Source organism: Toxorhynchites rutilus, chromosome 1 (genome assembly GCF_029784135.1).
Source record: "Toxorhynchites rutilus septentrionalis strain SRP chromosome 1, ASM2978413v1, whole genome shotgun sequence".
Lineage (NCBI taxonomy): Eukaryota > Metazoa > Arthropoda > Insecta > Diptera > Culicidae > Toxorhynchites > Toxorhynchites rutilus.
This window is the reverse complement of record NC_073744.1, coordinates 125610287-125620966: the sequence shown is the minus strand read 5'-3', so window position 1 is coordinate 125620966 and position 10680 is coordinate 125610287.

Below are 10680 nucleotides of genomic sequence, written 5' to 3'. Positions count from 1 at the left end.
CAGATTGAATTCAAATTTTGGACACTCTGTTTGCTTAACAGTTTATTGTGGTTTTAAGCACAATTTAGATTTCTGTACAATAACTAATACTATAAAATGATCAAACATCCGAAAATAACAACGACTTGGTCTGTCTAAAAGTATGCTGTAACCTTCCATGCACACACAAATGTCTTAAAAATTGTCTACAACCATGGATGGCAGGTGAAATTGTAATAGAACTTTAACCAATTGTTTTTTTAATTGACTTGAAAGCGTTTTAAACCACCTCTTTTATGATATTTTCTATTTTACCCAAAATGCTTGTCGTTTAATGATGTTTCGTTGTAGCTGCATGGTTTAAAATACCGTAAGGCTTATATTGCTTCAATGATAATTATATATTTGAATTCAGGTTATTTGTTGTTCAAAGTAATAAAATAATGGAAGGCATCATTTTTGTTACATAGTTACATCTATTTTGTCATTATCCTTTTGTACTTTTCTTGTGTTTTGTATTTGCAGTTTTTTTTGTCTTTTTCAGTTCTTCAAGGTTTTTCTTTCTGCTCCATCCGTTCATCATGCTTTCTCAGCTTAGCTAATGTATGGATTTCTTCCCATATCAACTCAGTTTTCCTTTTATTTTCCTCAGGTTTTTCGGCGCTTCGTCATTACAATCAACTTTTTCGCAGGTTCTACTTCTTTATACAACATATCCCAGGCAGGGCCCGAAATCTTCGATGGTGAAAAATGAGGACCGATTCTACTCTCAGCAGCTTCGCTTCGACTAGAGCTGCTTCGGCAGTCGCCGCCAACAAAAAGTGACTTGACTAGAAAATGAATTGACTAGCGTTGACTAGCAAGGATGACTGGTGAACTATTCCAGTCAGTGGTTATTTTAACTAACACACTTCCATTTCCCCCTGACACTAATTCATACCCGCGTACACAATCTTATTTTTACGTCCATATCAAGAGGAACGAAAACATGATTTCTGATGCAGAAAAGAAGTTACCCCATCAACGGACGGTTTATTGTCTACCCATCATGAACTCAAACCAACGAACTTAGACATTTATCACGAATGCTATAAAGGTTCTCGCGTTAGTTTAAGTTAGTATTAGGCGTGCAAAATAGCGCACACACACTGCACGTTATTTTATACGTGTAAGTAATTTTCGTGTACGATACAAAATAATCTAGCTCATCTGTAGCGTATGTCAAACTTCGCTGAACTCAAACATCGATGCATGCACGCGTACATGGGAGAGGAAAAGAGAGGAACGAATTCATTTTGGAGGAAGTCACTTCAAAATGCGATGAGGACAATTTGACTGGGAAGAATGAAATGATATAGTCGAGTCGGTAGAGGGAGATAGCGACTCAACGCCCGACTGACTGTTGAGTCGTTTTGGCGGAGAAACTGCGTGAAGAAGCCAAAAGTCATTACTAACTAACTATGGATATAGTCAGTCAGTTAGTCAGCAGACTATCCTCAGTTGACTACGACTATGCAGAGCACTGATCCCAGGACTAGCTTGCGGCCACTGCAGGAGTAACGTGAGGTTTACTTTTACCATGAGTTGATGGACAAAAATTGGATGCGTAAAAAAAATTACGTTTCGCTCGCATTTTCGTCGCTTCGATGCTTTGTTTGTGACGTTCTCATTATGCCTCACTCCTCGGCAACTGTCGAGCGATTTTTGACGTAGGACTACGTCTAACCGGAAGATATAGGGGGTGAAATGGAAATCTAGGCACTGAACAAGTAGGAAAAAATGCAAGATTTGGAACGCTTATAACTCGAACGTTTCTCAATAGATCGCAAAGGTTTTTGCATCAATTGATAGGAAATATATCTACGCATCTATCATAACGAATAACATTTCATTTTTCTTGAGATAAATAATTGAATAATTGTGAAATATCAAGCATTGTCCAAATGCACTATGTGCCCATTTTTGATTGGTCCATTTTGTGCTCCTCAAATCGTACCGACCAAAACGGGCAACCAGAGCAGCAGCGAAATAGAATGAAGCACGATTGGAAAGGAAAAAGAAAAAAATTAACAAAACATTGGTCGCAGTCTCACACATGCGTAATTCTCGAGCCAGCCAGTCAGCTTAAAAATCCCCGCTCCGCTGCCGTAACGATCATTCTTTGTGTGGACACCGACTGGACAACATCGTTGCTGGACGGGCTGGACGGCGAGGGATCAAGTGCCTTTCTCAAGGCAAGATGGCGGAGGTGGTAGCGCTGGAGTAAAGTAGAGTAGAGTTTTCAAAGGGCCTTTCTCAAGGCTAGAGACGAATGAACTGCAAAAGTTTAAAGTCTCTATAATACAATACCTTCCTTCCTTCCTTCCGTAACGATCATTCTCATTCAAACCGTACACCACATCGGTTCGCATCTCAACACATCAACAAACCAACCCAAGCAGACATGTCTGGACATGGCAAAGGAGGAAAAGTGAAGGGAAAGGCAAAATCCCGCTCGAACCGTGTTTAGTTTCGGCCGCCGAAGTGATCGAGTTAGCTGGCAAAGCTGCTCGCGACAATAAGAAAAACTGAATTCGGATCAGAACACATTCGGTGGACATCAAGACAACAGGCAGTTGCAGTGAGTGGCGAGTGGCAAACGCAATCGCAAAACGGCAGCTGGTAGCAGAATAAAAAAGTTTATTCTTTTTACTTTGGTGGCAAATCCAGAACAAGGCGGCATCGAGGGCGTTCGAAAAGGTTTTTTTCAAAACCACGAGTACAAAGTTTTCTAAATTGGAACCATTCCATAAAACAAGGCGCTTATCAGGGCCATTAAACCTTTCAAAAAAGAGTTTACGAAATACAGTTCAATGCTTTCTAAAATAATATCCAAAATAATAATAAACATAAACATAAATTGATTTTTTCATAATTTGTTTGCCAGGATCTGATGAGTATGTGAATTTGGCAGTTGTTCTGAGCTTATTGATAGCTGGGGACTTTCCTGATTATTCAATTTTCACCAATTCTTAAATTGTTTCCAGATTGAAAGTACAGTAATTTACAATTAGTTCGACATTTAGCTAATTGGACGGACATGTAATGCGACATATTTAGTTGGACATTTTTGTAAACATAGAGTTCGGGGTTCAAATTATGACCCCACATTGAAAGTCGACACTGTACCACTGTCATCGCAAATGTTCAATTACAGGTTAAAATCGCCTCCAATGCGACAATGAGTAGTGCTTCGGCACGTCGCATTGAATGTAATTTACTGTAAAACATGTCACAAAGCTGGATAGGAAGAAATTTTCCAACTGTGAAAGCTGTGGCGAGTGGCAACAAATCGCTAAACAGGAAGGTTTAGCCGAACAAGATGGGGATATCGAGTGATAACAAAACAATAAACTCTTTAGATTGAAGATAATTTTGTGATCCTGAAAAGGACCCTTTTTAGCCTGTATGTGAATCCAACAAGCGAACAAATCGTAATGAATGTATTTTTTTGCCATCGCTGCCTTTTAACGCTCATTCGTTCGTCTCGTTGGACTCGCCCCTCTGGCTGAGTCTGCCGATTTTTCTCTATCCTGTGAGCGTGTACCGCTAAAGTACAAAACGTGCGGATCCGCTGAAAAATATATCATTCTCTTCCAAACCGTAAATCAGTGTGGTTGTATGGCATCGTTCCACATCACATCGCATCAACGGATTGGTGCCGGAGCACCAGTATACCTAATAGCGGTTATAGAATTTCGGCCGCCGGAGTGCTCGAGTTGGCTTGCAAAGCTGCTCACGACAACAAGAAAACTCGCCTACAGAACAGAGCACATTCGGTTCGATGGTAACAACTAGTTTCAGCGAGTGGCAAACGCAATCGCAGAACGGCAGCAGTTAGATGAAGGAAAAAGTTTGTTTATACAGACTGCTTTGGTGACAAAACCAGCCACCGTAAAACACCGCGCTTTTCAGGGCCATTAAACCATTCAAAGAAGAGTTATTAAAAGTTATTCAAAATACCAATGCATTCTAAAGTGACATAATATGACATATAATATAAACTGATTTATTTTGTTTATGCTTGTTCTTGAACTTATTGGTGGTTGGGGCCTTTTAAATTGATCATTCAGTTTTCACAAACCCATGCTTGGTTTCCGAATTAAAAGTGGCTTCAAATTACAACACATTGTATGCAGGATGGCATTGACGAATTTTCTCGGTAGCAAGAACTGCTTTCTTTGGTTGATAACTGGTGTTGAAAATTGACTGACGTTACATCTGCATTGCATAGAAAATTAACTAAGGAGCAACATGATGAGCTATGTATTTCCTGCTGCTCTGTTCTTTTTGTAAAAGGACTTTAATCCGAAGGTCATCCGTCACTGTATTCACTGTTGGTTTTTCAGAACGCTTCTAGCTCGTTTATTTCTCGACAGATCGTAGAGTTCGTCTCCAAAACCTCAGCTCTTTTTCATTTGTATTTACTTTGTTTGCGGAGACTACAAATCTTACAATTCATTCGTCTCCGAAACCACAGTTTAAGGTACGGAAATGTGCTCAATAGTGAAATATATGATAGTGAATTAGCTGATAACCACCTATGCATTCCCTATCACAGCCATCATTTTGATTGTCCGATATGTGTATACGCCGAAAGATGCCCGGCGTTGAACATTTAATAAGTACAAAGCCTTCAGAAAAAAACAATATTCAAGTTTGTAAAAAAAACGCAAAAAACACAACACCAAAGGTTCTTTTCAGAACCCCCAACATGTTCATGAAGAGTAAACAGTAAACTAATCCATTTTTCAGGTAGATAGGTAGGTATTCACGTAGCAGAAGAAAATAAAAAAAATATATTCGAAATATATACTTAGCAAAAGCTGTCCCCTTTGTATAGTCCTACGTCACTCCGGTTATGTCCCCGACATTACACACCCGTCTTTTTTTTTCTGAATATAATCAGAACAAAAATATGCTTCGAAATTGGATCAGCAACGATACGAACGCTATTTTCAGATCAAAAGATTTGGTCAAACATCGTGGCGACAACTAGAAAATGTTAATAAATGATAGTATGCAATCTAGATTCAGAAAAAAAGCTAAGTATAAACATTATCAAACACACGAATGACTTTCAAATGTAAATGTATGTATTTGTATTAAATAAATGAGTGTTTTTTCATGCTAATAAATGATTTTTTTTCTCTTCAACAAATATTTTCAAAATTCAAAATTCTTCATAAAATAATGAACGATGATTTTTTTTTTTTGGTTTACGTGTCCCGTTTTTATTCCTGAACTGTTTGATCAGCCTATTTCGTATCTATAAATTTCGCCATTTTGTGGCTTAGTCTGCCCCGGGCAGGAGTACACCGTTCATGTTCGTTGACCTCGTTTATAGTTTTCTGAACCGCGAAATGGCTTTGAAGTGCTTCAGGTAGTGTCGCACACCCTGGTCGGCCGGTGATATATGTATATTCCAAGCCTCGTTCTTTGGACAGAGGCATGTGTGCCCATTCATGTGTGACGTTTGGTTGTTTTGTGTGTTTACATTGTACCCGGAATTTAAGAACCTATCCCATCCGATGTTAATATAAACAGCAGCGATCCGATGCGGATAGGGACGGCTTCGCCAGGTTTGTGCTATACTACTACCGTGGAAAAGCAAAAACAGCTTGCAATGTGACCGGTGATTAGGGTTTACCATTTGCATCGAACATCGATGACGAGGGTATATCTGATTTATTTTCAATCAGAATGATCGAAGTAAAGTTCAAAATGTGCATTAAAACATGCACTAATTTGTGACTATTCATATGTCATTCTTGAATGAGTATTGTCTACAGTGGGACAAAGGATGTTTTGAGGAGCTATCAAGCCCCTTTATTATGCGCACTTGCTTCGCTGGCACCAATAGCCTTCTTTCCTCCGTACATATGACCGCGGCTAATCGTATTTGCGACAACTTCCGTCCATTTACACTCACCGGGATCACTATACTATATTGCAAAGACGGAAGAGTCCAAACAGTAATTTAATTACAATCAATAATAGCTTTGCTATTAACAACAAAGAGAGCGGTTTTATCCAATTGACTCCTACCGGTGAACCCTTTCAGTGCATTTTACCAGATGGCCAATCTGATCACCTCAGTGTTGGCCATATTTTCCCACAGAAATGGCTTCAGTCAGTTTTCCCATACACAAGGGGCATAGAATTTATGAACGCAAAAAAAAACAACAAACAAACAGGGCTAGTGCATTTACTCTCCCTAGCTGTTTCCTGTTGCTTCGACTGACATCTACCAATTAAGCGAATTTCTAGTGAATAGGATCTGAACGAGTCACCTAGCAGGGATTTCTGTTTGTCTCATGTTGGATCCATCACATGTCCATGAAATCGCTATCCTCAAAATTATGGAACCCGCAATTATACAAACTGCTCAGTTAACGAAAAACTCCTGATCATTCCAGGACGACTCAAACAATGATACAATGGGGACGAGTCGAGGAGCTGCTCAATCACAAAATTGAATTTAGGATTCAATTAAAAAACCTTTATTCCGGCTAAATCGAATTAATTCAATAGGATGTGATGATGAAATATTGAGTTTCAATTGAGTTCGCGCCCGGTTTAAGAGTGCAAATGTTTAACAGCAGTAGAGAGAGAGAGAGAGAGTGTGAGCAAAAAAAATCCCAACACTGGATAATCAACAGATGGCAGCACGTGGTTGGGTATGTGTAAGTATGGCATTCCATTTGAATCAAAATTCCGATTCTCTCAACCAGGTAGTAGCAACACCGCATCCCTCCTACATCCGGTTGACTTTACTCGCGGCACGTTGGACATGAGGCCAGGTGTGGGTGAACTGGAAATTCAATTATAACTACCGATATTTTGCCTTCCTCGCAATGAAGGCCTAATGGATTGATGTCGTGTTGTTGTTGATAGGGAAAACAAAAGCATAGGGGAAATGTTGGTGCGTTCAATTTTGCTTGATAGAATGGGGCGGGGGTCATGTTTTTTAAAAATATTGCGTTGTTCGCTTTAGCAGATATTCCCGATTTCAAAGCCTAAGAATAATGTAATTATTGATTATGTTAAAAAAATTTCAGGATACTTTATCGTTTTTGTTAGGTGTTGCATATTTATAACTTTTCCTGTCTCAGTATTTAATTCTTCGCCCGGTTGTTCTTTTTTTACCAATGCTGCTTTTCATCTTGCCATCGATGATACTTTGTCTTTGACTTGACGGCTGAACTCATCTGATGGATTTATGAGACTTCTGCGTCTGTCTATTTGGTCACTCCATAACAATTTGGTACTTTGAAGGAAATAATACATATAAAAAAAACTAACTATCGAACAATTCAAAAATCTCAACCACTATCCAAACGCTAATTCCGCCCTCTGATTGGTCGAAATCGGAGATGCAAGCCTCCTCTTGTAACGGGTCTTTCATTAAGAATTGTCAAGTTTTTTCTTGACGTAGGACTACGTCTTACATTAAGGGAAACAGGTCACGTTTTTATGAAATAAAGTTAACGTTAATGACTATCTTTGCTGCGAACGGATTTTAACGATTTGCATACCAATCGAATCGAAAATTTTCTAAGATTTGTTTGATATGCTATGCATTGCAATCCCATAGTCTGTATATGGTTTAAATTGACGATAATTGGAAGCATTCCCATTTCCCCATACATTTGTTCTGTCCATTTCTGTGCTTTCCCGAACAGAGCTGTCAATAACGGGCAACTTATGCAACCGCTAGAATAGAAACAACGAAGGGGAATAGCGAAAAGAGAATATTTGCGAAGTAAATTCCACCCTTGCATAGTGAGTAAGCTGTCGCTAGCGTGCATCTCCTCTGAGGAAAATTCTCAGAATCCGCTCGTTTTGTGTTTTATGTTTCCCCTCGAGTCGTGATCAATTAGTGTATTTTTCTCGAAAAGGCGAGAAAGAATCGTTGTTTCCCGAAATGATTCTACAAAATCACGCAAACCACTAAAACTTTTCAGGGTCCTCGAAACTTTTTACTAAAGAGTTATTTATGAAGTTTCGACGTATTCGCAAATAATATCCGAAATGATAAACCAATAAATTGAAGAAAGAAAAGATTGCATAGTCCTACGTCTTAAGCGGTCGTGTCTCAGATACAATCCGTCGAATTGTTTTGTAACAAAACACAGGTTTTTTAAGATATTGATTGTTGTAGTTTAACTCTTACATTTTAAGAATAGAATTGATTTTGGTCATATGAATACCACGGGCTCGTTTACAACGATCGATCCGTTGGACACAATTTTCCACTACTTGGCAACACATTGAAAAATAAAATTCAGAGATGTCCAATTATTGAGAACACCGTGCAATTGACTGATTTGGGTCGTTTCTGATGGATTCACTTGCGGCTGCGATATTTTCGTTGCTTCGTGAGAGACGGCTTCTCGTCGGCACGGGAACATCCAACAGCGAAAATGTAGACTCCAATTTGAGCTCGAGCTTTAGCTTGAGCTTGGGTAGACTGTACAATTCGTAGTTGCTCTCCGTGATTGACCTGAACCAACCAAATTGCACAAAAAACACACAAAATGACGCTTGGGACTAGCAAATCATTCTCGTTGTGCAATTTTCGGTGATTCGAGCGGCCACGTCCTTACAGTCACCAAGGGAAGGGAAGGAATGTTAGTATGATATTCGCCGCCCGAAGGCCAGAAGGGTCGCCTCTATAGCGTGGTACCCTAGCGTTTATCATGGGATAGTTGTTAGTGGGAATGGTTAAAAAAAATCAGGATTCACTGCGGTAAGAGATTCTATAAACGTGAACTCTCAATTATTCGGCAAAATGAGATTTGAAGAAAATATACATTCTCATCGAATCGGTCATGCATTTCGTTTTTCATCGTGCATAGTACATAGATATTTTTCTTTACCTGAGAAGGTCATAAAAACTGCTATAAAAACTTCCGATCTATATATTTTTATTCGATAGCGGAGACCAAGGTTATTTTTGGTAACCTGAGAAGGTCACTAAGAAACCCTTTTAGTATTCCTCTAATCGACGATATATTCTTAACATGAGAAGTTCATCGAGGAAATTCTTTCAAACTCGCTAAAATTGACTATATATTTCGAGTTATTTTTAAGGAACCTGAGAAGGCAAATAAAAGAACTTCTCTATTCATCTCGCGTAATCTGTATCGAACTCTACATACGATATCGTTGGGAAACCTGAAAAGCCTGAAAAGATAACCGAGCAAAATCCTGTAAATTCAGACCTACGATATATTCTGTTGTGTGTTGTGTGTGACGATATATTCTGTTATGTATGGCGCATTTTCTGTGTCAAATTCTAATTGTGACGGCGAAGAGTTATCTTTCGGAAACCTGACAAAGTAACCGAGAAGACTCATATAAAACCAATAGGACCGACGATATGTATCGTTATTCACCGCGCCTACTCTGTATGGAATCCCACTCGCGACAGCGGAGTGTTATCTTTAGGAGAGAACTCCACTAAAATCAATCGGAATGGCAATATATACCGTTAATCATCAATAGTACTCTTTCTCGAACTCTAATCCCGTCAACGGGAAAGAATCAAGGGATGAAAGGATGAAAAAATGAAAGAATTAAAGAACGGGATAATGAAAGAATGAAAGAATGAAAAAAAATTAAAAAAAGACGCGGATGATATGATTTGAAGATTTTGAGAATTTAAGCCGAGAGTTTAGTTTTAGAAATTCTCTCGGTTTTTGACGTAGAACTACGTCTTTCATTAAGGGTGCCAAATCAGAAAACAGGTCACGTTTTTATGAAATAAAGTTAACGTTAATAACTATTTTTCCCGCGAATGGATTTTGACGATTTACATACCAAACGAATCGAAAATTCCCTAAGATTTGTTTGATATGCTATAAATTACAATCCCATAGTCCGTATATGGTTAAAATTGATGAAAATTGGAAGCATTCCCATTTTCTCATACATTTGATTTGTCCATTTGTGTGCTTCCACGAACAGAGCTGTCAATAACGAGCAACTTATCGAAGAGCAACGAAGGGGAAATCGTAAGATGTGAAGTCTCCGTGAACAAAGGAAAAGAAGAAGAATGAAGGGTAATATTTGCCTAGAGTATAAACAGTGGATCTCGCTGAGGCGATCTTTCATTCTTCGTGAGGAAATCGACTGAACAACATTGTTGCTGGGCGAGCTGGACGACGAGGGTTCGAAAGCCTTTCTCACGGCAATGGGGGGGGGGGGGGTTATGGGGATCGGTAGGAGTAATATTATGGATAAAGTAAATTTGCTTGTTTTGCGTCATCACATGTCTTCGTTTCGGATTGAGCTGTGAACGCGACCAAATTACTCACTCGCTGATGTCTCTGGCATTGCAATCATTGCATCAAACTGACGCCATTGCATTGAAGTCCTGAGCTACACAATTGTGTGGGTAACCATCAAGCTAGACTATCGTCAGCTCACCAAGAAAATAAATGTTCTGAAATTCTGTCAGTGATTTGGTTTCACATAACGGTAGGAAAACTCTCTCCACAAAGGATGACAGCTAAGCTAATCAAGACTGGCAATATTAACAGAATGAGCTTCTGTTGAGAAGAGCGCAAAATGGAGATAAGTGTGTGTATATTTAGTTGCCTCAAGCCATCGTGTATGGATATTTGTGTGCGTACGTGCGTGCTTCATAACCCGTAC